General features: G+C 40.0%; 1 protein-coding gene across 17 annotated transcripts in view; it reads left to right on the top strand.

Moving 5' to 3' along the window:
* LOC102167823 (uncharacterized) overlaps nucleotides 1-25450 on the top strand; it is a 770457-nt gene that overhangs the window by 319516 nt on the left and 425491 nt on the right. For 3 of the 17 annotated variants that reach the window (XR_014827540.1, XR_014827548.1, XR_014827529.1), the window contains one exon: nucleotides 6963-10393. The exons of 6 other annotated variants lie outside the window; for them this stretch is intronic. The gene's annotated coding sequence lies outside the window, so the exon portion shown is untranslated. Of the gene's footprint in view, nucleotides 1-6962; nucleotides 10394-17548; nucleotides 19891-25450 lie in introns of those variants that run through there. 8 more of the 17 variants (XR_014827550.1, XR_014827526.1, XR_014827536.1 and 5 more) reach the window with 5 other exon arrangements.

Raw genomic sequence — 25450 nt, 5'->3', positions numbered from 1 at the left:
GCTACTGGCAGAATGCTTGTTCAGTGGCCGGAAGGCTGGACTGAGGGATGGTTGGCTGTATGGATGGATGGACGGATGGACAAAGTGCAAAGTGCACTGAATACTAGAAGATGAGAAACCAAAACAAAAGGACAAAGGAATATTATTATTATTATTATTATTGTTGTTGTTGTTGTTTGCTTTTTAGAACCGCACTTGTGGCATGTGGAGGTTCCAAGGATAGGGGTCTAATTGGAACTACAGCTGCTGGCCTACACCACAGCCACAGCAATGCCAGATCCGAGCTGTGTCCATGACCTACACCACAGCTCATGTGCAACACCAGATCCTTAACCCACTGAGCGAGGCCAGGGATTGAACCTGCAACTTCATGGTTTCTAGTCAGATTCGTTTCTACTGCACCTCGACGGGAACTCCCTGAGTTTTTTTTTTGTTTTTTTTTTTTTTGTTTTTTTTTTTGTCTTTTGTCTTTTTTGTTGTTGTTGTTGTTGTTATTGTTGCTATTTCTTGGGCCGCTCCCGCGGCATATGGAGGTTCCCAGGCTAGGGGTTGAATCAGAGCTGTAGCCACCGGCCTACGCCAGAGCCACAGCAACGCAGGATCCGAGCCGCGTCTGCAACCTACACCACAGCTCACGGCAACGCCGGATCCTTAACCCACTGAGCAAGGGCAGGGACCGAACCCGCAACCTCATGGTTCCTAGTCGGATTCGTTAACCACTGCGCCACGACGGGAACTCCTCCCTGAGTATTTTAAAGATCATTGCCTCACATAGTTGCAATTTGCTTTCAGATTTTTTTAGATAATGGAGTAATATGTGTAAAAATTTACACAATACAGATGTGTATAAATTAAAAGCTAATAATGCCCATCCCTCCCTGCAGACTTACACCACCAAGGTAATTGACGTTAATACTTTGATATGCATCCCTCCACACTTTTCTTACTGATCATAAAACACATAAAAATGTATAAGGGAGTTCCCGTCGTGGCGCAGTGGTTAACGAATCCGACTAGGAACCATGAGGTTGCGGGTTCGGTCCCTGCCCTTGCTCAGTGGGTTAACGATCCGGCGTTGCCGTGAGCTGTGGTGTAGGTTGCAGACGTGGCTCGGATCCCACGTTGCTGTGGCTCTGGCGTAGGCCGGTGGCTACAGCTCTGATTCAACCCCTAGCCTGGGAACCTCCATATGCCGCGGGAGCGGCCCAAGAAATAGCAACAACAACAACAACAACAAAAAGACAAAAGACAAAAAAAAAAAAAAATGTATAGGATATTTTGCTTAATGAGAAACAAAGACAAAAGTGAAGACATTATTTTTGTGTTTGTCACCTAATATTAAATAAAGGAAGCTCTGTCATCTAAACAATAGATCCTAGACCTCTCCCTAGGTCAATTCAAATAGATCTAGCTTTTTTAAAAAAATTATTTCATAGACTCCATGATTTGGATATACAGCTACTAAGTTTTGAGTCTCTTCTTGTCCTTTTTATTCTTCCTATACTTCTTTCCAGCTCCACACCTCATTTCTCTTCTTTTTTTCTGTCTTTTTAAAAAGTCTTTGTACCCTTCAAGCCCAAATGATGCAATTAGAGAAAGGCATCTCCCAAAACATTTTACAGCCAGAAAAGTCTCATAAAATATATATAAATTCATGGTGGCTAATTGAGAAATGGTGCAGTGGCTGACACTCTCCCAATATATTTGTATCTTTGTGCCATAAAGTCAGATCCCTGGCCAATGCATATGCATACTTTAAATTTTAATAGCATCTGTCAAATTACATTCCAAAAATGTTGTCATACTACAATCATGCAGCACACCCTTAATAGCATGAATTTCTAATTTGAAGATAAATGCTTCAAAAATAGCTTTATTGTTTCATTGTAAGGTGATAAAAGCTCATTGTTAAAAATCCCCAGAGTCCCAGTAACCAAGATGGCCATTGTTTACAATCAGATCAGCATTTGTTCAGGTATTCCTTTATGGCTGTTGACACATTTGCCAATAGTTTTACATGAGGGGAGTCTCATTAAAACAGCTGTTGCTTGACCTGCTTTTTTAGCTCAGTAGTGTGTTGGGAACCACGTTCTGGGCTAACAAGAGGAAAATGCACCATCCCAAATTCTGGGAGTACGTGTGTTCTTCCCAACCTCACCACCTGAGTACATGCATTGTCTCCCAGCCTCACTTTCTGCAGGACATGAGTACTTACCTGTCCTCGCTTCCACCTATTGGAGGCCCTACGTTTTGGGTTTGTTTTTTTTAAAGATGAAAAATAATTAAATTTGAAAGGATCAGAAAGTATTTACTTTTCTTTAAAAATGTGAACTTATTGTTCACAGCAAATGTTTGGGTTTTGGAATTGTTTATTTTTTAAGGTGTTTATGTTACGCTTTATTTTTCTTTTGGTTTCTATTTTTGCAATATGGTATATTTTATATTTTTTTTTAATTTGGAAGGTATAGCATCATTTTAGTTCTACATTTATGATGTTAACAACCTTAAATCAACCTTTAACACTTTTAGTAAAATTCTCTCTTTTTTTTTTTTTTTTTTTTTTTTTTTTTTTGTCTTTTTTGGGCTGCACTCAAGGCATATGGAGGTTCCCAGGCTAGGGGTCAAATTGGAGCTATAGCCACTGGCCTACACCACAGCCACAGCAACACAGCATCCGAGCCATGTCTGTGACCCACACCACAGCTCACTTCAATGCAGGTTCCTTAACCCAGTGAATAAGGCCAGGGATTGAACCTGCATCCTCATGGATACTAGTCAGTTTTGCTTCTACTGAGCCATGACGGGTACTCCACTTTTAGTAAAATTCTTAAACATTTTATTCACTGTATCAATTTCAGAAATAAATTACTATATATTTTCTCCCAACATGAGAAAATAAATAATAAATAATTTTCACTCACTGTCACTCCCCAATTTTTTATTCCATATTCTGGATATTTGGCTTCATTGTACTGCTGTAAATTATTAATATTTTTACATTAGGGGTGCTCTAAGAATGACAAGCTTCCTGTTCTTGTTTGGAATTAAAATTACATAAGTTATTTATACTTAATAATATTTATTTATTTTTACTTATTGAGGAAATATTTATTGAATAAACTGTACATACTTAAAATGTACACTTTGAAAAGTTTTGACGTGTACCTGTGAAACTGTCACCACAATCAAGTTAATGAGCATTACCCCCTAGCCATCTCTCTTTCTTACCCCTCTCTGATCCTGTTCCTCAGATGGCTACTGATCTTTTCCCCATCAGTATAGATTAGTTTGCATCTTCCAGATTTTATATAAATGGAGCCATTCAGTAGTGAGCTTTTTGTCTGGCTTCTTTCACAGCATAGTCATTTTTGAGATTTGTTTATGTTTCCATGTGTATCAGTAGTTAACTTCTGTTTATTTCTGAGTGTATTCCATCATATAGATATACCACAATTTGTTTATTCATTCTCTTATTGATGACATTTGGGTCTTTCTCAGTATTAGGCTATAACAAATAAAACTGCGAGGAACACTTTCTGATAAGTCTTTGTATAGACACATGCCGATTTTTTTTCCCCCTTAGATAAATATCTAAGAGTAGAATGGTTGAATCATGTAGTAGGTGTGTGTTTAATTAAAAAAAATTTATTATAGTTGATTTACAATGTTCTGTCAATTTTTGCTGTACAGCAAAGTGACCCATTCATGCATATATATACATTCTTTTTCTCATATCATCTTCTATCATGTTCTATCACAAGTGATTGGATATAGTTTCCTATGCTATACAGCAGGACCTCATTGCTTATCCACTCCAAATGCAATAGTTTACATCTACTTGTTTAGTTTTTTTAAGAAACTGCCAAAATGTTTTCAAGAGTGGTTGTACAATTTTACAACACCAAAAAAGGCCATGCTTCCTCCTTTGAATCGCTTATGCATTTTTGTCAAGGTTCAGTTAGGCATGTGAGTGAGCCAACTTCTGCCAACACTGTGTTTTTTTGATTACTGTAGCTACATAATAAGCCTTCAAATTGGATAGAGAGCTTTCTCCCACCTCATTATCTTAAAAAAAAAATGGTTTAACTCTTCTAGGTGCTTAGTTTTCCATATACATTTTAGGATAAATATGTCATTTAAAAATGTAGCTATAATTTTGATAGAAATTGTATTAAATCTACAGATCAATTTGGGCAAAATTAACATCTTTCCTATGATGAATCTTCTAATCCATGAATAGGAGGTGTCTCTCCACTTATTTAGGTCTTCTTTATTTCATCAAAATTTTGTGATTTTTTTTATAATACAGATCCTGAACATGTATTACTAGATTAGTAACTAAATATTTCATTTTTGGAGAAGCAATTATAAATAGCATTGTTATTTTAATGTCAGTTTCCACATGTTTATTTTTAGTGAGTGGAAATTTGATTGTGTGTGGATCTGGTGCTATGTAATTTTGATGAACTCATTTATTAGTTTTGGGATTTTTGATGCAGACAGTTCTGTTATTTGCAAATAGAGATAGTTTCAATTCTTCATTTCCAATTTGTATGTTTTTATATCTTTTTATTTCTTATAGCACTGGCCAGGACCTCAACTGCTATGTTGCATAAGTGAGGTGAGAGGGGACGTCCTTGCTCTATTCTTGGTTTTCAGAATAAAGCATTCAGTCTTTCACTGTCGTGTGTGATGTTGCTATAAGCTTTTTGTGGATGCTTTATATCTAGTTGAAGTAGTTCCCCCCTATTTCTAATTTGCTGAGGGCTTTTATCATAATTTTGGATATTATGTTTTTTATCATGGTTTTAGGTTTTGTCAAAAGCCTTTTCTGTATCACTAGTATGAGCACATAACTTTTTTTCTTTACTGCATTGATATAGTGAGTTACATTGATTGATCTTTGAATATTGAACCAGGCTTACATTCCCTGGAATAAACTCTCCTTGGTCATGCTGTAAAATTCTTTTTATAGATTTATTTTCTGGAAGAGATAGTGAGTCAATTTCTATAGTGGTTATAGGACTATTCATACCTTTAATTTGATCTTCGTTGTATTTTGTTAGTTTGTCGTTTTCAGGAAATGGATCTGTTTCTTCTAAATTGTTAATAGTATTTCCTTGTTATCCCTTTAGCGGCTGTGGAATCTGGAGCAGTAGCTCTTGTTTCAATTCTGATACTGATGATTTGGATCTTCCTAGAGGAATTGTTTTTCTGTTTTCCATTTTATTTATTTCTCCTCTTACCTTTATTATTTCCTTTCTATTGCTTGCTTTGTATTTATTTTGCCCTTATTTTACAAGTTTATTGAGGAGGGAACTCAGATGATTGATTTGAGACTTTTATGTTTTATAATGTAAGCATTTTAGAGTTAGATACTTCAGCTGCATCTCATATACAGATACCTGGGGAGGGATCAGATGCATGCTAACCAGTCCCCACTCACACTGACTCCTTGATTCTGGGTGGGGGTAGAGATTGAGCTCATTGCTGGACTCCCCCTGACACTACCCTGGCAGTGAACTGGGGCATTGCTTCCTTCTGTTGAGTGATGGAAGATCAGCTCTCCACTCAGGCCCACTGACACTATCCTAGCAGGGAAACAGCATGCTGCCTGCTTTTGCAGAAATTGCTCAGCCCCACTGATACCACTGGTTGGGGGAATCAGAGCTTTTGTAGGCTGTGAGTATGTGGGGAGGGTAAGATGAAGGATCCCTGCATGGTCCACAGAAACCATGGTGGGAGAGTTGGTGGGTGATTTTCTATTGGTGTTTGCTAGAGTAAGGTGGGTACTATAAGAAAGATTTTGTTGTTGTTGAAAGGCCATCCTTCCCCTAGTCTCTTGGCTAAGGGGATTGGCTTCTTTTGGAACTTTTGTGCCAATTTACACTTGGAAGTTTCTGCAGGACTCAGTTCAGAATATGGGAGGTAATAAGGTCACCCAGAAAACTCACTACGATGTTGTTTTCCAAGTCTTTTCCAATGCTTGTTGTGTTATGCTAAGGGTTTTTAGTTATAAGAGGGAGGACTTGGGAGGACTGGGTGTATTTTATTTGGGCAAGAACCAAACGTCTTTTCTCTTTCTGAGAAATTTTAATAGAAATTGATAATAGATTTTTTCAGATTTTTTTTCTCCATGTATTGAACCGATAATGTGATTTTCCTTCTATTAACTGATGATTATATTGATTGATTTATTCCTTTATTTTTTTGTGTAGATCAAGATTTCTATTTGATATTATTTTCCTTTCTCTTGTAAGACTTCATATTCTTGTGCTTAAGCCTGCTTATGATGATTTATATCAGATCATATATGTTAGAAAAAGCCATTGTTTTGCAAAAATTTTTGTTTACTGGTTAAAAATTCTAGCCTGAAAGTTCTTGTTGTTTTTTTTTTTTTTCTTTTTCTGATGCTTTAAAGATGTTGCTGCACTGTCTTCTAGCTTGTACTTCTTGGGTTAGAAATATGCTGTCATCTTTGTATTTCTTTGCATCAACGTGTCCTCCCCCCCCCCTTTGGTTTCTTTTAGAATTTTCTCTTTATATTGTTTTTCAACAATTTGATAATGATATACTTCAGTGCAGTTTTTCTTCATGTTTCTTTTTCGTAGGGTTAATAGAGATTCTTGAATATGTGGGTTTATCATTTTTCTTGCATTTAGAACATTTCCAGCAGTTATTTCTTCAAATATTTTTCCAGCCTCCTACTGACTCCTTCAGGAAACCAATTTAGACATATATTTCACTGCTTGAGGTATTCCCACAGTTCACTAATGACATCTTCACTTTTGAAATTTCTTATTTCTTTTTGTGTTTCCCTTTGAATTGTTTCCGTTTCTGTGCGTTTGAGTTCACTAATCTTTGTAGTCTTTTGCCTAATTTGCCATTAATTCCATCCAGTGTATTTTTTTATCTTATACATTGTAGTTTTCGTTTATAGAAGTTAAATTTATTTTGGTCAGTTTTATATCTTCCAGATTGCTGCTTAATATGTTCAATCTTTGGAGTTCCCGTCGTGGTGCAGTGGAAACAAATCTGACTAGGAACCATGAGGTTGCAAGATTTGATCCCTGGCCTTGCTCAGTGGGTTAAGGATCAAGCATTGCTGTGAGTTGTGGTGTAGGTCCCAGATGCTGCTCATATCTGGTGTTGCTGTGGCTGTGGCATAGGCCAGCGGCTACAGCTCTGATTAGACCCCTAGCCTGGAAACCTCCATGTGCCACGGGTGCGGCCCTAAAGACAGAAAGACAAAAATATATATATATGTTCAATCTCCTATTTTTTTGAGCTATGGAAGTCAGTCATAACATTTAAAAAAATGTCATACTCTACTAAACCTATCATCAATTTCATTTTCTTGGTCAATTTCAATTCATTGATTTTTTTTTTTTTAATCCCTCATTGTGGGTTATGTTTTCTTGCTTCTTTTCATGTATGGTAATGTTTTTGATTGGGTACCAGATATTGTGAATTTTATCTTCTTAGATGCTAAATGTTTTTTTCTTCCTATAAATATATCTGAGCTTTGTCCTTGGGCTCAGTTAAGTTACTTAATAAAACTTAAGTTCTATTATGTTTAACTTTAATTAGATTAAATATTCATTACAAGTCCCTTCGTTGTTATATTCTCAATGAGTTAATGCTTTGATTAATATGTTTTTGCTAAATTACATTTTAAAGAATAATTTTCAGCAAGTTATATGATAATGCACTTTTGGATATCTTGACTATCTTAAAATGTATTTCTATTGCCTATAGACTAGACACACAACAACTTGGAAGTAATACGGCTCCAGGGTCACACTTTTCCTTCAAGTATCTATAGTTTCATTGTGTTCTGTTATGAAGAAATGCTGAGGAGAAGATTATAATCAATGAATAATTTTTTTTGGATACTATCTTTTACTTTACCAGTGATTTTGTGATTTTTTTTAAATTGGACAAATATTGGTGTTTTTCATCCTATATTTTTTTAATTGGGGCATATTAAGATTTTTGCGTTATCTTTATATTTTCTTTCATTGAAAGAAAGGTCCTCTTGCAAGAAAGATTCATGTGTCTGAATAAATATTACAATTTTTTCCTAGTATCTACTTTAAGTATGCTATTTTTATATTAGGTTTCCTTTTTTCTCTTGTTCATGTTAGTTTTGCCCCTCTAGTTTTCATTTCTTTGTTTGTCTTTGTCACTATTAACTTTTTTTCTCTCTTTTTTTTTTCCTGGAGTAATTAATATACAGTGTTCTCTTCAAGTGCCTTTTGCATGTTGCATGCTTTCCTTCCCTCATCCTTTTCTCTTTCCCCTCTTCTCCTCCTTCCCTACTCATCTTGTACCCGGACTTCTCTCTATACTCTTCTTCCTCCTTTTGTTAAAGTTTTATTAAATAATGAAAACTGTAATTTTAGATATATTTGTCTTTTAATAAGGTCAGTTTTATTTGAATTTGAGAACCAAAAAAAATGGATAGAATTTTCTTGACTCTCTTCCTTTTCCCACCTGGACAACATTTTGATTGTCTCCTTAGGCTGATGTGTTAAAAGCATGTGTTAGACCTTGTATTAGGATATAAGTCATGCTGAGCTTGGAAGGTACCCGCAATCATGATTCTACTTCACCTGAGGACCAGTAAGGCAAATGCTCACTAGATATTTGCCCATTGAATGGATGAACCACAGAATGCTTGCTTGACCTGTATCATAGAAGCATGCAAAGTTAAGTCAGAGGATTAAAGCCACCTTGATCATTACCAAGCACTCTACAAATCCTGGGTTGAGGTTCTGAGTTAGCCAAGGCAGCAGTTACAGGGAGATGCATTTTGAAAAAAAAACATTGCACTTTCTCTGAGACACCAAAATTTTTATTGCAAAGAAATGGTACCATGTGCACTTGGGCTCTGTTGCATGACCACAAAACAGTGACAGATATTATAAATTAGACATCTGCTGTTGTGACCAAATTCCTGGAATGGGTGACTCCAGGGCCCCAGACAGACAATGTCTGCCCTTCTGAGTGCAGACTGGGGAGGGAAGTCCCTAGGCAGCACTGCCACTGATGCAATACATCTGTGTGAGGCGCTCAATACAAAGATCTCCTTTTTCAAACATTTCCTGCACTGCTGTGTGGGAGTAGATCTCATGAGGTGCATTAAATCCATGCTCTGCCGAGAGGACCATGGCTCCCAGCAGCTTTCAGGGATGGGCAGTGTGTGTGTGATTTGGGGAGGTCACCGGGTCCCCTGTCACTCTTGTTCTTGCTGCACTGTGACATATTATGGAGAGTTCACACTCAGGCATGTCAGAACTAAATGGTGCAGGCTGATTTGGTGTCACTTGCTAATGCCCTGGATTCTTTATTGCTGTAGATATACATATGTGAGGGACAGCTCAGACTCCCAGTCGCCCAGCTTTGCCCCTTTCCAGGCTGGATGGCAGACAGCAAGCCCATTCCTTTCATCAGCTCCTGTCAGAGCAAAGTCTTGCCTTCATCCTGTTTTCTGTAACTGCCTTTCAGACATTGATTAAACTTCAAATTTTAATATTCGCTTGCTACTGCTTGATCTGGCTCATGATCCTGTGATTTTAAAGATGAAATACATCAAGACTCATAAATTAATTGCAAATGATAGGTGTAAGATTTGTATCACTGGAATTAAGCCCTGAATTAGTTAAGCAAGTTTTAATTAGAATCAAAACACCAAAACAAAACAAAACTTTTCCTGGAATGTGCAGAATATAGGAAGTAGGTGTTATCCAGCTCACAATTTCTGCAGGATGTGAGTTGTGGTCATCCACCCTGCTCTAGGCCATGGGTGATTAATTTGAGGGAGAGGAATCTGATTCAGGCCAGTCACATTCTCCTTTTTAGGACTATGAAAACCTGAGTGGAGAAAAAAGAAGGACTTAGAGCACTATTGTCTTAGGACAGAACCCTAAACCTAAGGTCCACTGGCCCCTGTATTTGAGGTACCTGGCTTCTCCTCCAAGGTCCTCTCATTCCTGTCATATATCTGCACTCTTACTCTAAGCCTCTAGATTCAAGAGTCTGAAGATTGCCACAGCCACCCCCCCTACTGTTGGCCATGCATTTTAGACATGCACCCATATCTTATCCGTGGCACGGCTCAGCCAAGCATCCCAGAGTCCAGACATCCATGCTCACTGTTTCAGGATACTCAGGCCCCACCTTCACCTGCTTTGTAGGTCACAAAGCCCCATGAATATGGAGGCATGTGGGGTGTCTGTCTCTCTAAAGTCTAACACATTTGTTCATAGATCCTTCTGGTACATTGAGGTAATATATTATCCACTGTATTAAAAAATATACCTATAGGCTTTAGAATTTTACCTGGAACTGAGATGCATACACTCATTTAATAAATTATTATAATTTCAAATTTGTGTTTGGTGTTATGATGGAAGGTAAATAAAATATGGAAATTGAATCAGTCATGAGGAGTTTAAAATAGATAACTCTGACCTACTTGTTAATTGATGGATTCATTTTTGATTTATTTAATGGTCATCCATGCAGTCAGTGAAACGTTACAGAGAAAAACCTCAGGGCGTGAGTTGGGGGAGACCAAGATAGGAGCAAGCCATCAAGCCTGTTCCCAAGGAGCTCAGTGGTGGGAATCAGTCCTAGAAGCATATATCAACATGTGTGGACAGGCGTGAGAAAAGACTTGTGGGCATGAGCCTGGAGAAGTAAATTTAATTCAGGCATAACTGAAGGCAAATGGACTTGCTAGAAGTTTCTTGCAGTCACAGAGGTGAGAGATGGCAGCCTAGACTATGTTGATGGTAAAGAGAAATTGACAATGCCCAGAGATATTTAAAAGGTAGAAACTATGGAAGTAAGTGATTGGAAGGTGTGGGGATAGGCAGTGAGGGAGAGGGAGAATTCAAGGTACAGGCCCTGTCGCTGTTTTTAGAGGGCTTGGTAGATGGTGATGGAGATAAAGAAGAAAGTTTATGTGAGATAAAGGAATATGGGACATAAGCAAAATGGGGACAAAGAAGTAGGGAAACAAACCTAGCAGAGTGTGGTGTGAAGGACAAAGAGAGTGTTTGGATTAGAGGGGGCATTCGTTTCCATTGAATGCTACTGAAATGTGAAGGATGATGTGTACCAAGTTCTTAAATGATGACTTCTGTGCTCAGAAGCAGCAGAAGAGAAAGTGTCCTGTGAATTTCAGAGGTTTGAGAACAGAATTTCTGGGCAATTTTCCAACCTGATGTAGGAAGCAGGATGAGATAATCTATGTAATGTGTTTTGAATAGTGCCTGGCAAAGATTAAGCTCTCAATAAATGTTGGCAGCTATTATAATGGCACCAAATTGTTCAACTTTATGGTTTTTCTCTAACTGTGATTAGCACCTGGGATATAAATACCTGAACAGATGCAGTCATTTTGAGGGGGGGTTTTTGAGAGGTGAGATGGAAGGATAAGGGAGTTGTGGAAATTGGCAAGCATGATAGAAATACTGTTCTGTGGAATTTTAACTGGATTAAAAAAAAAGCAGATGAGAATGCTGCTAGGTAGTGGGACCATAGACAGTTCCTAGGCCACAAAGTCTTAATGATTTTCTGATGTTGGTGCAGAGGGTGTAACTGAATGAAGGGGACTGAAGAATGGAAGGTTGAGGAAAGGAGTGGGATTTCCAAATTTTGAACTTATGAATACAGCAGTAATCAGTGATGACAGTATTTGTGGGAGGCAATGGAAGCAAATTGATAGTGTGGAATGGAGGCAAAGATCACTGAAAATGAGCTGATCAGAGGACTGAGAATGCAAGGTATAGGATTTGTAAAATCACCAGGATAGTGATAGGACTTGGAGGTGAGGGAGTAACCATAAGGCTGGCAGATGACAAATGGGGTAGCTGGGAATGGGTGATGTGTCTTAGCCTGGTTTCCCCATAAAGCAGAGCCTGAAATAGAGGCTTGAGGGAAAATGTTTTATTTGGCTCCAGGTGGTTAGAGTACGGGTCAGAAAGAGTGAGGCAAAAAACAAGGAAAAGCCACGCAAAGATTTATCATCAGGTTGGTCATTGCCATAAGCAACTGGTTGCTCGATGATCCCCAGGGGGTGGTTTAAGAAGCCAGGTGAAAGAAATCTGAAGTTCTTCTCTGAAAGAAAGAGGAAACTATTTATGAATTGGCTTCTACTCCCATTAGTCAAAGAGCCCCTCATAGGGTGATGTCCCCCCAAAATTACTGAGTTGAGCATGTGTGTATACTGAGCAGGTGACAGAGAAACACTGTGATGGGAAACGAGAGGCAGATGAGAGTGGTGCTTCCAGGTGTAGGGGTGTGAAGGATGCTGGCTCCTACAGAGTACTGGCTGCTCTACAGAGGCTAGAATAAGAGGCAGGTGAGGCTGAGAGCATTTGAGGGGATGCCCAAGAAGTATCCACTACAGGCCACACCTTGTACCAGTCATATTTGCTGATGCCATACATTCAGTCCATCTATCATAAGCAGTGGCTATAGCAATCTCTGCAAATATTTAAATAAAAACTATTAGTGAAACCTTCAGACCTTTGGGCTCACACCAAAATGGCACCTTTGCGTTGCTCAACAGGCTGAACTGTTACAGGCTTAGCTATTCTCTATTAACATGCTTAGAATTGTGGAACCATCTATTGCATGGGGGTACCCAAACCTGAAGTCAGTAAATGAATTGATCTACAAGTGTGGTTATGGCAAAATCAACAAGAAGCGAATTGCCCTAACAGATAATGTGTTGATTGCGCAATCTCTTGGTAAATATGACATCATCTACATGGAGGATCTGATTTATGAAATCTATACTGTTAGAAAACGTTTCAAAAAAGCAAACAACTTCCTGTGGGCCTTCAAATCATCTTCTCTATGAGGTGGAATGAAGAAAAAGACCACCCATTTTGTAGAAGGTGGAGATGCTGGCAACAGGGAAGACCAGATCAACAGGCTTATTAGAAGGATGTAATAAGGTATCTACCATGATTATTTTTGTAATCTGGTCAATTAATAGATAGTGACTACTTTCAAACAGAAAATAAATTATTAGTGAAACAAGAGACTGTCATAGCTGCTATGTGGCAATAACTAGGATTCAATGACTATTCCTCCACCACCTATTCTAGAGTTCCCTCACCCTTGGCCAGCACTTGGGTTGATTTGGGTCGATTTGGGTCACTTGCTTGGTGTGAGAACTTTGACCTTCTTACCCGAAGCATCTAAATCCTTGGTTGTTTTGCCTTCACCAGCTACCAGTTTCACTATTCTCACAAGATGGAAACCCCAAGAGATACAGCAGTAGATCACCTGGGTTCTAAATAGATCCATCACTGACTCCATTACATAGAAGAAACCTTAGCTCTTAGAGAAATTCAGATCCTGGACTCCTCAACAACACCTCTTTTTTTTTTCTTTTTTTTTTTTTAACCTACTGGTTCATTGGCAACAATGGTCCAAAAGTGACCAGGTGGGAGTTCCAATTTCAAGTTGAGTAGACTCTTTATTATGTTCACTTAGAGAGAAGCCTCTCCCTATCACTCTGCCATCTCCTGAACCAGGGCCTCTGGTCTATCAAAGCCTAAGGTGGCAAGGACAGGAAGCACTGAGTCCACAACAGGGTCAGTGAGTGTGGTGGTGAGAGAGGCCATTGTTACCTCCATACCTTGCTTGGTTTTCCCAGTCTTCTGATCAGTTTCTTCATCAGCTACGTGTGTTGCTTGCAGCTCTGCCCATCAGCAGGTTTTTCCTTTGCTCTTGTCCTCTTAGAACCCCTAAGTGGATGGGGTACAGCAGCAGCTTGTGAGCGCTAAATTAGGATGCCAGGTCAGGTGTGGGCCAGCCTAGCTCCTCCCTCCCCTGGCAGCTGGCTTCACAGAAGCTCCGTGGGTCTATAGGCAGACATCGATTTACATAATGTTCTTCCCTTTGAGTCTGCCCAGGCTGGATCTTGAACCTTATGCAAAGGATTGCCACCATTCCCACCTACACTCATGATCATATCTGGCCCCTGCTGCATGGTAACTTGCCCTCCCCAGGCGAGGAGCTTGTTCATACAGGGCCCACCAACATGACTGGAGCTGTTTTTCAAATAGTGAGTAGCTTTCTGCCACAGAAGGGGAGGCCCTGCTCAGCCCACCAGGGGTCACAGACCCAGCTTTGCTACTGGGGCTTTCCAGAAACCCTGCAGAGTTCTGTTATCCTAGATGCTGCGCTGCCCGAGGGGCAGGGCAGTTAGCATACAGCTGGAGCTATGGAAGTGCATTCTCTCACTCTGAGCTCCACTCAGAAATGGCAGCTTACTGGGTTGTCTGATAAATGGGTCACACCAGTATTTCTAGATGTGGTCTATGCTGTGTCCAAAATTCTTAAGACTTAGTAAGCACTATATCCTTTGATAGTGGTGGGAGGTACAAGGTGCAACAGTGCCTTCATCTGAGAGGAAATGTTCCAGCACATCCCAGACCACTGGACCCTATGGCTTCGCCAGGGGGGCAAAACCTTGTGGAATTTATCCCCTACCTTTCGGCCCACCTATGACTGCATTAGAGTACATTTGTGCTTTCAAATCAGAGAACTCTGTACTTCATGCCTCTAAAAGGTCAAGCAAGCTGTGATTTACAGCATCAAGGTTCTCAAGAGCTAATTCATTTATTTCCTTCTGAAAATGGAACAATTAATGTCTACCCTATATTCCTCGCAGTGTTATAATGAGGGTCATAAGAGACAATACACACAAAATACTTTAAACTGTAAAGCATTGTTCAAATATTAAATGGTATTAAGTCACTGGTATTATTATAGATGCCACATTGCCTTTTCTTCTTTTTTTTTCTTTTTTACTTCTTTTATAGTTGAGGGTTGCAAGAGGAGAGAGGAGAGAATTAGGGCTCAGGGCATTTGTGTTCAGAAATATCTTGGGAATTAAGAAAACAAGGGACTGCTCTTATTTATGTACACCTGTCCCCAGGATTTTTCCAAGTCCCAGCTGGTGACCTGGGATTGATATCTTAAGGGTGATGTGGAGTATTTCCCAGGTCTCATTTTTAAAAATTTATATTTTTCCTATATAGGGAAACAATTAGGCTGTAACCAAGTTGTAACCAAATTCATCCTGAATACAAACTTGGCCAAGTACTTTACAAACTCTGTGTACTGCATGTACGGATTGGCATTCTAAGGGGCTGCAGGGGTCCAGGCTTTTGGTGGAAGCCTTTGAGAAGGAGGGCAAGATTCAGCTGCTTTTAGTACTAGTGCACTATTTCAGCCTGGGAGGTTGGCTTGGGATTGATTGGAATTTCCTAAGGTTTCCGTTCTCTTTGAGTAGAAGGTGTGCCCCAGAGTAGGCAGTTTGACCTGGCAGTAGATGGCCAGGTGCATGGATTTCTGGAAATGGTGGCTGGAGCTTCATGACAGGTCGATGACAGTGGCACAGGAGGAGATTCTATGAGCAAGCCTTGGGGATTCAGCTGCAAGAATGAGTTTCTGTCTGACCTCATTTGCAGGGCTGCAGGCCTGCAACCAGCTTGAAGATGAGCAGGGGGCCACGCTGCTCCCCCGCAGTTAGGTTTTCTAGGAGCCACAGTGTGCTAGAAATACAAGCCTTCCTCTCCTGCGTGATTGAAGAAAGTAACTAGAAATATAGTTTCACTTTGGACATCAAATAAGACTGACTTGTGAGATATACTTTCAAAGCAGCTTTTTGTCAGTGTGTTGATGGATGTCTTTTCCTGGTCCTTAGATGAAGATTTAGCAGTTTAGGACTACAGTTATTTATTAAAAAGGAAAATTAGAAATTAGACAAAATCAGAAGAATGTCATATGGGTAATATGGGAATGTGAAAGAACACAGGTAAACTCATACAGGTACGTGAAACTGAATATCCAATGAGAGAGGACTGGGGGAGCAAAAGTCAAATATTCTTCTTTCAATAGCTGGGCTTTGTGGTTTTGAGGTGCTGACACTCAGCCTGATCCAAATCAAAAACCATCTTTGGAAAGTGGTGTAAGTCTTCACTAGCTCTTAGATGTCCGCAACTTTAGTGTATTTTATCTATATTTCCCAAAATTAATTTTCAGGCTTTTGAAGAAAATTGTGATACATTAAAAGTGTGAGGAAAAATGAATTTGTGAAAGGTTAAGAACAAATTAGATGGAGTATTATTGTCTTTTTTCATTGGCAACAATTCTAAAGCAGGTTTAACAAATGAAGCTTATTTAAATAAATCTGATAAATGTAACTATCTTAAGAAAAACAGTTTTCTTTGCACCGTGCTACAGTCTTCGTTTGCAAAGCTCCTCAGTGTTTGCTAGGACAAATAGGGCTAAGGATTTTTTCCTGCTGTCTCAGTGGAAATATTATTGTATTGCATTGTAAGAAAAAAATAACGTGTGAAAGGAGAACTTCAAAGTTTGTGAATGTTCACAATACTTTTCTGAATTTCTTGGGATTACAATCTAAACAAGAAAACTCATAGGAATCGTGTCACCTGTGAGCCTGCAGATAGCTCCTGTCTTCACCCTGTCATGCTGGCGTTTCCTCAGACCCATGTGTGGTGTAACTGCTGACCCCAAAGGCTCTGAGTCAGATGGGCTGGCTGAGTCCCAAGATCTTTTTAATTTGCTTTTGATCATGGGATGTTATATCATCTTTATAAACCTGTATCTTTCTTTGTAAAATGATGATAAAGATAGCACCTATTTCATAGGAAATTGTGAAAATTAAATGAAATAACAAATATGAATTGCTTATTAGCATAATACCTACAACTTTGAGGAGAGTTGATGTATTTTTATCATTAATATAAGAGACATTCATCAGAATCTGAGGGAGCTGTACTGCATTGAAATGATAAAGAACTTATTTTGTGTAAGACACTGTGGGAGGATGGCCTCTCACAAGTTCCTCAAAGGATTAGAAGGATGCGGAGGAGCAGGGCTAGGACACTTAGGAATGTAAAAGGCATGGGCACACATACATAGGTACATGCACCAGCAGCCCATAAGCACCCATGCACCCCCACATACACACAAACACACACACTAGAGCAGAGCCCTGTTCATCAATATTTCACATACTTCCCACATTTCCCAGGTTCCTGGCAGCGAGTCAGATGTTCTGAACAATGAACTGTGAGCAGAAGTGACCAGGGTCTCTTCTTGGATGAACAGGTCTTTGCGCTTCCTCTTTCCCTCCTGCTGGGACTTTGGAGGCCACTGTCAAGATGGAGGGGGCTGCCTGACCCACATCAAATATTGTGTGAGAAATAAACCTTTGAGTCAAGTGACAGAGATATTAGGGTTAATTATAGGAGCTAGCATCATTCACCCTGAGACACTGACCTGTAACCTAAAACGGATGAGCTCTAGAATAGACTCTAGGTAGATACAAGAATAGTATTCAATGGTTGCTCTTATTAGATGGCTCAGATATGACTGACTTTCCAAAAACATTGTATCCATTAAGATGCAACCCTGGAAAGATCATGGCAGTGAACTGCTGGCATATCTATCCAGCCTGTATTTAGAGAAGCTCTTTTTATCTCCATAGTGGTTTATGCTGTGTTGGAAATCAAGAACTGGACTATTTCCTCATTTCTTTCTGGCCCTCCTGATGATTGAGGCTCATGTCCCTCCCTGATCCAGACATCCAGTGCATGGGCTGTGGCTTCTTGGAAGAACACAGGGAGGAACCTGTGAAGGATGAAATGGGTCCTGACCACAGGCAGAGAAGATACCAAGGGAGTCGGGTATGGATAGGATATTGCTAGAGAGTCTATAGGAGACCAATGAAAAATAGCAATTTGTGGGACCCACGCTGTGGACATTATTGATGGGGTCAATAGACCCTGAACAGTGATTGAGAACAGGGAATAGGGAAGAAGAGATGGTAGTCACAATGTGGGCAAAGTGCTGGCTCATTGATAGCACTAGCCAATGCATTCAGAATGTCTATTATGTACTAAATATCGTAGGAGCACTATCTTTTCTGATCTTCCTGACAAGCTTATGAAAAAGGACTGATCACATTTAAATGGTAAAAATAATTGAGGCTCAAATATTTCAATTAACTTGCCCAAGATCAGAGAATTATTAAATCTTGGGGCCAAAATTCAAAACCAGATATCTCAGACTCAAAAGCCCTGCCTTTCCTCACTCTAGCTTATTTCCTCCCAAGAAGAAGAAATACATGAAAAAAAAGGGGGTCATTACCTGTGCAACTTGGCAGGGCAGTGTTTTGGGGCCATGGCCAGGAGGAAGAGGAAGCTGGGAATAGGTGTGGCAGATGCAGGCAAGATCCAAGCTGGTGTCATTTCCAAGGAGAAATCTGTTCCAGTAGTTGGGAAAGAGAAGTTTCCAATAAATGCAGGTGGAATGGAAATATAATGATGTTCTTGTTCTACCTGACCTGTCTAGCACTTTGCTGGAAGTATAGGGTAGGGTCTAACCTCTTAAGAAGAGGTGTGGTCAGCACTGGGTGGAACTTCAGTGCTCCCCTCTGGACTTCTGGGCAGAGCTGGTGGATTTAAGCCTCCAAATTCTTGGGCTGTAGCATGTCTATGGCCTAGGGCCTTGGGGAAAGGCAGCCACTGACAGGTACAGACGTATCAAACTGCCCCATGATTCCAAGCTGCATGTTCCATTTCACCCCATTTGAGGATCCAGTTTTGAATGGATTTTAGGGCCTTCAGAAGGCAAGACTGAGTATCTATAAGGTCAGGACATTGGTTGTAAGGTCAGTAATGTGGTTCTCAACATACATGAAGATGAAAGTGAGCCAGACAGTTGATCCCAAGAAGGGGCAGCCAGGAGGCAAAGCAGCTTTTCTCCAGATACCTCCTGCCAGATTGTGATGTGAATCCTGAGAACAGGGCCTTTTTTAGGAACCATAATCTAATAACTCTGGAGCTCTGTCCAATTTCATTTGGCCTGAACAGAGTTAAAAAGTGAGTTGAAATGCCCTGGATGGTGAAGGTGTTTTCCACTTCCCCACAGTTCCTAGCAATATCTGACACCTGGACAGCTTCATCCATGTGTCCACCCCTCTGCAGAGCTTCAAGGACCATTGCAGGCAGTCCCTCCAGCCTTGCCTTTTGTTTTACGTAGATGCACTCATCCAGCTTCAGACTTTGTGCTGCAGGATTAACAGCAAAGTGAAGGCTGGCTTCACCCTCCCTTCCTCCCCTCTGCAATCGTCTTCTCCAGGATAGGACACAGAAAAAACCCCAAGCAGCCCACCGCCCTCCCGCTGCCACCATCCCACTCAATCTGGAAAGGGAAACCAGAGAGAGGGAAAGGAGAACATTTGTTGGGAAATGATAGCAAGTCAAACACTGGAAGGGGGCAGTGGAGACCAAGAGAGAAAGAATGGTTTTCTCCCAGAAGTCCAATTGCAATGCTGATATGCCAGGGTGCCTGTAACCATGTGGTTCTAGGTTATTGGTTTTCTAATCATAAAGTTTTGCTTGACCCGTTGAATAAGGAAGGCTTATGGAATAGTCAAAAGAGCAGTACTTCATGCACCCTTCTTCAAGGACCTGCTGGGGGGGGCAGTGCCTTGACAGGTGTGTTCTGGGGTCCCCAGGGAGGCAGAGATGCAGGTTTAGGGAAACACAAAGACTTGAGCAGAGCTGATAGTCAGAACTGAGAGGGTGATTGTTCTTCATTGTCCAGCCTGCCTCATCCCACAAGCTAGTACCTGTGGCTGTTGGGACTCAGAAGAGTGGCTGGTCCAAAGGGAGGTGTGCTATGAGTGAGTATAAAATTCACACCTGATACACACCAGATTTCAAAGATCCAGTATGAAAATTGTAACCTATTTCATTAATAAATGTTATGTGTTGAAATGCTAATGTTTTGGACATATTGGGTTAAATAAATTATTAAATCATTTACCGTTTTTTTTTTTTTTACTTTTTAAAATGTTGTAGCTAGAAAATTTAAAATACATATGTAGCTTATATTATATTTCTATCAGATAATGCTGGTCTAAGCTTTTCTTAAAGCGCCAGGAACAAAATATAGGAACACAAATCTCTCTCTCTCCCACATACCCCCCCCCATCACATACACACATACTGCACACACTATTGAGATCCACTCCAGCAGCTGGAAAATAAGGCTGTTGAACTTTTCTCTTGAAACTGATAAACTCTCAAAAAAAAAAAAAATTGCCGACCCCTCCTTGGCCTTTGGAGACTTCCCGCTATTGATCAGTCTCCCTTTTCTTCCTTGTCATCAGCCTCTCCATTCCTGCCATTTCTGCCTCCACCATACCCCCACCTCAAACCCCACTTAAGATGTTTCCCACTTTTTAAAAAGCCGTCATAGATTCAGGGTGTGAGGTGTGCTAGAAGAAAACACACAAGTACTTAGATTTTTGGAATAAGAAATCATTTTTCCCAGACTTTGGAAGTTAACGTAATGGGGCTTTACTGCATTCCAGCTGCAGTGTTGGATCTGGCAGGCTGGCTATTCTCTGATATAATGCGAAACATAACTCAGTGGTCATTTCAATGTGTAAAAGTTCAGCAGTATTGTTGGAACTATCATCATAAACCAGGAACAACTTTCTTTAGGGACTCTATTGCCACTTGATTTAGTATTTCCTGGCAACTTGCCTATCATGGAATGAAGCCACGATTGCTTCCTACACAAAATGTTATCTGCAAAACCCCGCCAGAAACCTATAGAAAGAACACTGACCAGCTTGCAAGTTTTGATAATCTATGGCTGCTTTTTGTATTGCGAATAAATCTGACAATGGAACTCATTGTTAAACTGGACAATATATTCCATAGAACAGCCTCCAAATTAAAATGGGGTTGTATGGCATTTTACATACCATTTGTTATCAAGGAAAGAAAACTGGACTCTTTCAGTTCCAGGAAGAAAATTCAGCAAAACATGTATACTGTGAAATGTGAGAGATTATCATCAGCAACTTTTATGGTAACATGTTTAGTTATTTTGAAAACAGGGACACGTCAGTCAGCTGTAGAGAGTAGGGGAACCTGACAGCCTCATGTCCAAAATGTCCCAGAGTTCCTTTTAGATAAGTACTGTGAGGATGTGCAGTTGCTCACACAAAAAGGAGTAATTTACCTGGGAAGTGTAGGAGGAAAGGCTGGAAAACTCCCTCCAATGCATTGTAGTGCCAGTGCATTGTGGGGCAGGGGCACTGGGGCGAGTTAGGGATTCAGCAGATGGAAATTATGCCATTCAGTCCACAAACCCACAGTGGTTCCAACCCCTCAGAAGACACCTGTTGTGGGCAATGAGCCCAAGTCAAGCACAGGAGTGACCCTTGGCCAGTGCTCAGCAAAGAATAAGGACACTCCCCAGAAAACACTTGACACCCTCCAAAACTAAGGAAAGACACTAAGCAGAGATGCAGAGCTCTGTGCAGGGCTGTCTCTGCATCCAAGCTCACTTCTAAGTTCCCTAGCTCCCTAGGCCGCTGAATCAGCAAAGAAAACTTTAGTCATCTAAACCTATCTTTTCTTCCTTTTCCTTCCCTTGGGTTGCAATGATTCAGACTGGGATCTTGATCCCCAGATCTAAACAAATACTGCACTCCCTTTGTAATGATGAGCACATAGAAAAAAAATTTCCAGGCAAATAAAAAGACAGCACAGTTCAACAGAAGGGACCACTCAGAGGAATTAGAGAAAATATTTTTCTATGAAATGTAGTTTCTATAAGAGATGGGGGAAATTTTGAGAACACTCCTGATTTGTGTTTCCAAAAAACTTCAAAAGGACATTTCTTCTATGAAATTTGAGCCGGGAACCATAAAGAAAAAAACAAACAGGTTATGGAAACCAGCATGGAGATTTAAAAAATGTTCATTTCATATTGAAATGGAATAAGTGGACAGCAAAAAGGATCCTGCAGAAAACAAGTTCGATGGAACAGAAGTCAACTTTGACATCACAAAACTCAGAGAAGGAAGGTAAAGACATGAAATGAATGTGAGAATATATTAAAAAAACATGGATAAGAGATATGTTTAATATTTAAATATTAGGAATTTTAGGAAAAGAACCTATACAAGTGGAGCCATTATTAAATCACTATTTGGGGGAAGTTTTCCTGAGCCAAAGAAAGACTTGAGTTTTCTGAAAAGCAGACAAAATTAGTGAAATGTTTTTAATGCCTAGACTTGTCTTGATAATTTATTTTAACTTCAAGAGTAAAAACATATGCAGTGAGAATCCATGAGGATAAAGCTTGCGTCCCACTTCTCCTCTGCAACGCGAAGATGAAACTGTCTACACAATTGTGAGGGAAAAAAAAGAATGTGACCCAAATGGGGTTGTCAGTTAAAATGTGGGATGACAAGAAGTAAAAGGAAATTTCTCATATTACACAGGCAATAACCAATTGACATTGCTCTATTTTTGATAATGAAAATTAGAGAAAACAGATTTCAATACATTTTTATTAAATGTATTAAATTCACTACTAATAGGCTAAAAATAGATATGACCTTCAAAATCACAAGGGAAAACTCAAGTTAAAAAAAAGGTAGTGGGGAGTTCCCATCTTGGCACAGCAGAAACAAATCCGACTAGGAACCATGAGGTTGTGGGTTCGATGCCTGGCCTTGCTCAGTGGATTAAGGATCCCATATTGCTGTGAGCTGTGGTGTAGGTTGCAGACTCGGCTTGGATCTGGTGTTGCTATGGTTGTTGCGTAGGTTGGCTGCTACAGCTCTAATTAGACCCCTAGACTGTGAGCCTCCATATGCCGCTGGTGTGGCCCTAAAAAGCAAAATAAAATAAAATAAAACTAAGCATGTAAATCTCTTTAATAAAGTTATTGGGATAAACTCTCTTTTTGAATCACAGACTTTTATACTGGGTTAAGAGTAAAATCTAAATATTGCATTAGTATACCCAATTAATCTGAAAATAATAAAAATGAGGCGATGTGCAAAGGTATGACAGACACATCCAAACAAAAGCTTTACAAAAGTGGAACATGAATAGGAGACAAGGTGGGACAAGTGTTAATTTATTCCACTAAAAGAAAAAATCCACAATGAAGTTATAACAGGTTGCACACTTCTATGGTGAATGTAAAAACATCAACTGTAGTAATCAAAAGTTTTTAGCAACACAACAAGAGGAAGAGAAGTGCTATTGTAGTAGACGATTTTGATGTACTTCTGTTAGGACAAACCAAGCGGACAAAAATGAGTAAGTATGTAGAGGGTTCAAACAACGTAGCTTATTTGTGTCTTTAAAATGGAAAAGGAGATAACTTTTCAAAATATACTTAGAACATTTCTGCAGATTCATTATGCAGAACATCTTGGTAGATTGTAGCAAATAAAAGTTTATCAATGGACCTGGGTTTTTGCTTGTCTCATAGATCACTCAGTGCTGTTGAGAGATTCTCATAATGATGGTTATTGTCATCATAAAATAGTGACAGGGAGCTTGCAATGGGCACATCTTCCTGCATATGACATGGATGGGAGGTCAGGAGAGCTCATTGCGGTGCAGTTAAAGGAAAAGAAGAGAAACCGGGCTTTGACCTGTTGCGAATGGCTCCCAAGCTCTGATTCTTCATCTAGATGGCTACTGTTGACCCTTCAGTCATTGATGGAACTAAAATCTAGTTAGTGTCCATGGAGCAAATAGTTTCCATTTCCAACATGAGGATAATGACTTTACTCATTCTCACTCCCACCTCAGATTTCTGACTTGTACACTTCAGTGGACTGCTGTCGTGGAATAAGAGAATGACTCATTCTAGAACCGCAGCATTTCAGAGAGAGCTATTTTTATTGCATAGCCTAAGGTGCTTTGGAAACATAAGCTGTGTAACCCGGGAACGCATGTCTCAATTTGAGAAACATTGCAGGAGCACATGTGATCCTTTATAGAGTGATTACAAAGTGATTTATAAAGTGATTCTTCACTGCACAAACTAACTCAAGGGACCTTATATACTGAACATTGTTAGTGTTTTGCAAACCAGATTAGGGTTTCATGTGACTTTTCTGGAATGCATTTATTGCAGAAGGTATAGCCAACATATATTTAGGAGGGAAAACCACTGAAGCTCTGTATGGCCTTCAGGAGTATAAAATGAAGAGACCACATATGGTCTGGACAGGAGTAATCCATGCTTAAAAGTTAAATAACCTGGTGCAAGATGAGTAGATTATTTTAAGTAAGTAGATAATTGAGAAAAAACATGGAAATAGTTCCTCCAACATGCTGCATGGGCTTCATTCTAACTACCAACTTGGCAGTGACCTTGTATTTTTGAGAGTTGAACAACCTGGCTCTTCTCATCCAAGTGAATCAAAGGTGGTCAAGAAGAAGAAAAAAGCTCCCCAGGATCCCTGAGGTTGCCAGAGCCCCACTTGTCCTTTCCTGGGTCACCCTGCCCCTGAGGGAATGGAGTTGAGTTTACATATTCTCCTTCTGAGAAATGGATGGCTATTTACATACATACACAATCTCATTGAGCTCTCCTTTGAATTTAAACACTTACATCAGTTATTTGCAAGCACATGATTTCATTTCACATGGTGGTGATATTTTTTCTCCAAATATGGACTCCTGGGGTGGTAATAAATAACAGGGTCTGGGCGTAGGAAATGGAGTATCCTTCCCCCGGGTTATTCCAGGGAAGCAGAGACGGAAGCTGGCCTTGCTATTTCAGGAAAGCTGGTGGAGGTTGGATTGGAGGGCTGGTAGCTGGGCGGCAGCTGTCCTCAATCCTGCAGCTTTGACGGAGGGGAGCTGCCAGATTTACATTGTTTAAACACTTAACTAAATTAGCTATGAAAAGAAGGATGGGAGGAGTCCTGCTTAGTGGGGGGAATTCAGGCCTCTGGCTTCATATACTAAACACACACACACACACACACACACTCACAGACGCACACACACAGACACATAGACACACACACACACTCACAGACGCACACACACTGATTTTCTTAAGAGTCTGCCAGGGGAAACTGGAGAGAAATTGTGTAAATTAGCTATGAAAAGAAGGATGGGAGGAGCCCCACTTAGTGGGGGGAATTCAGGCCTTCTGGCTTCATATACTTTACACACACACCAATTTTCTTAAGAGTCTGCCAGGGGAAACTGGAGAGAAATTGTGTAAATTAGCTATGAAAAGAAGGATGGGAGGAGTCCTGCTTAGTGGGGGGAATTCAGGCCTCTGGCTTCATATACTTTACACACACACACACACACACACACTCACAGATGCACACACACAGACACATAGACACACACACACACACACACACACATTGATTTTCTTAAGAGTCTGCCAGGGGAAACGAGAGAAATTGTGTAAATTAGCTATGAAAAGAAGGATGGGAGGAGTCTCACTTAGTGGGGGGAATTTAGGCCTTCTGGCTTCATATACTTTACACACACACACACACACACACACATACTGATTTTCTTAAGAG

Source organism: Sus scrofa, chromosome 14 (assembly GCF_054392235.1).
Source record: "Sus scrofa isolate SSC_HxYL_T2T_F1_AM1 chromosome 14, Sscrofa_HxYL_maternal_Yorkshire_Landrace_v2.0, whole genome shotgun sequence".
In the NCBI taxonomy this organism is placed as follows: domain Eukaryota; kingdom Metazoa; phylum Chordata; class Mammalia; order Artiodactyla; family Suidae; genus Sus; species Sus scrofa.
This window is presented reverse-complemented; position numbering and strand designations above follow the sequence as displayed.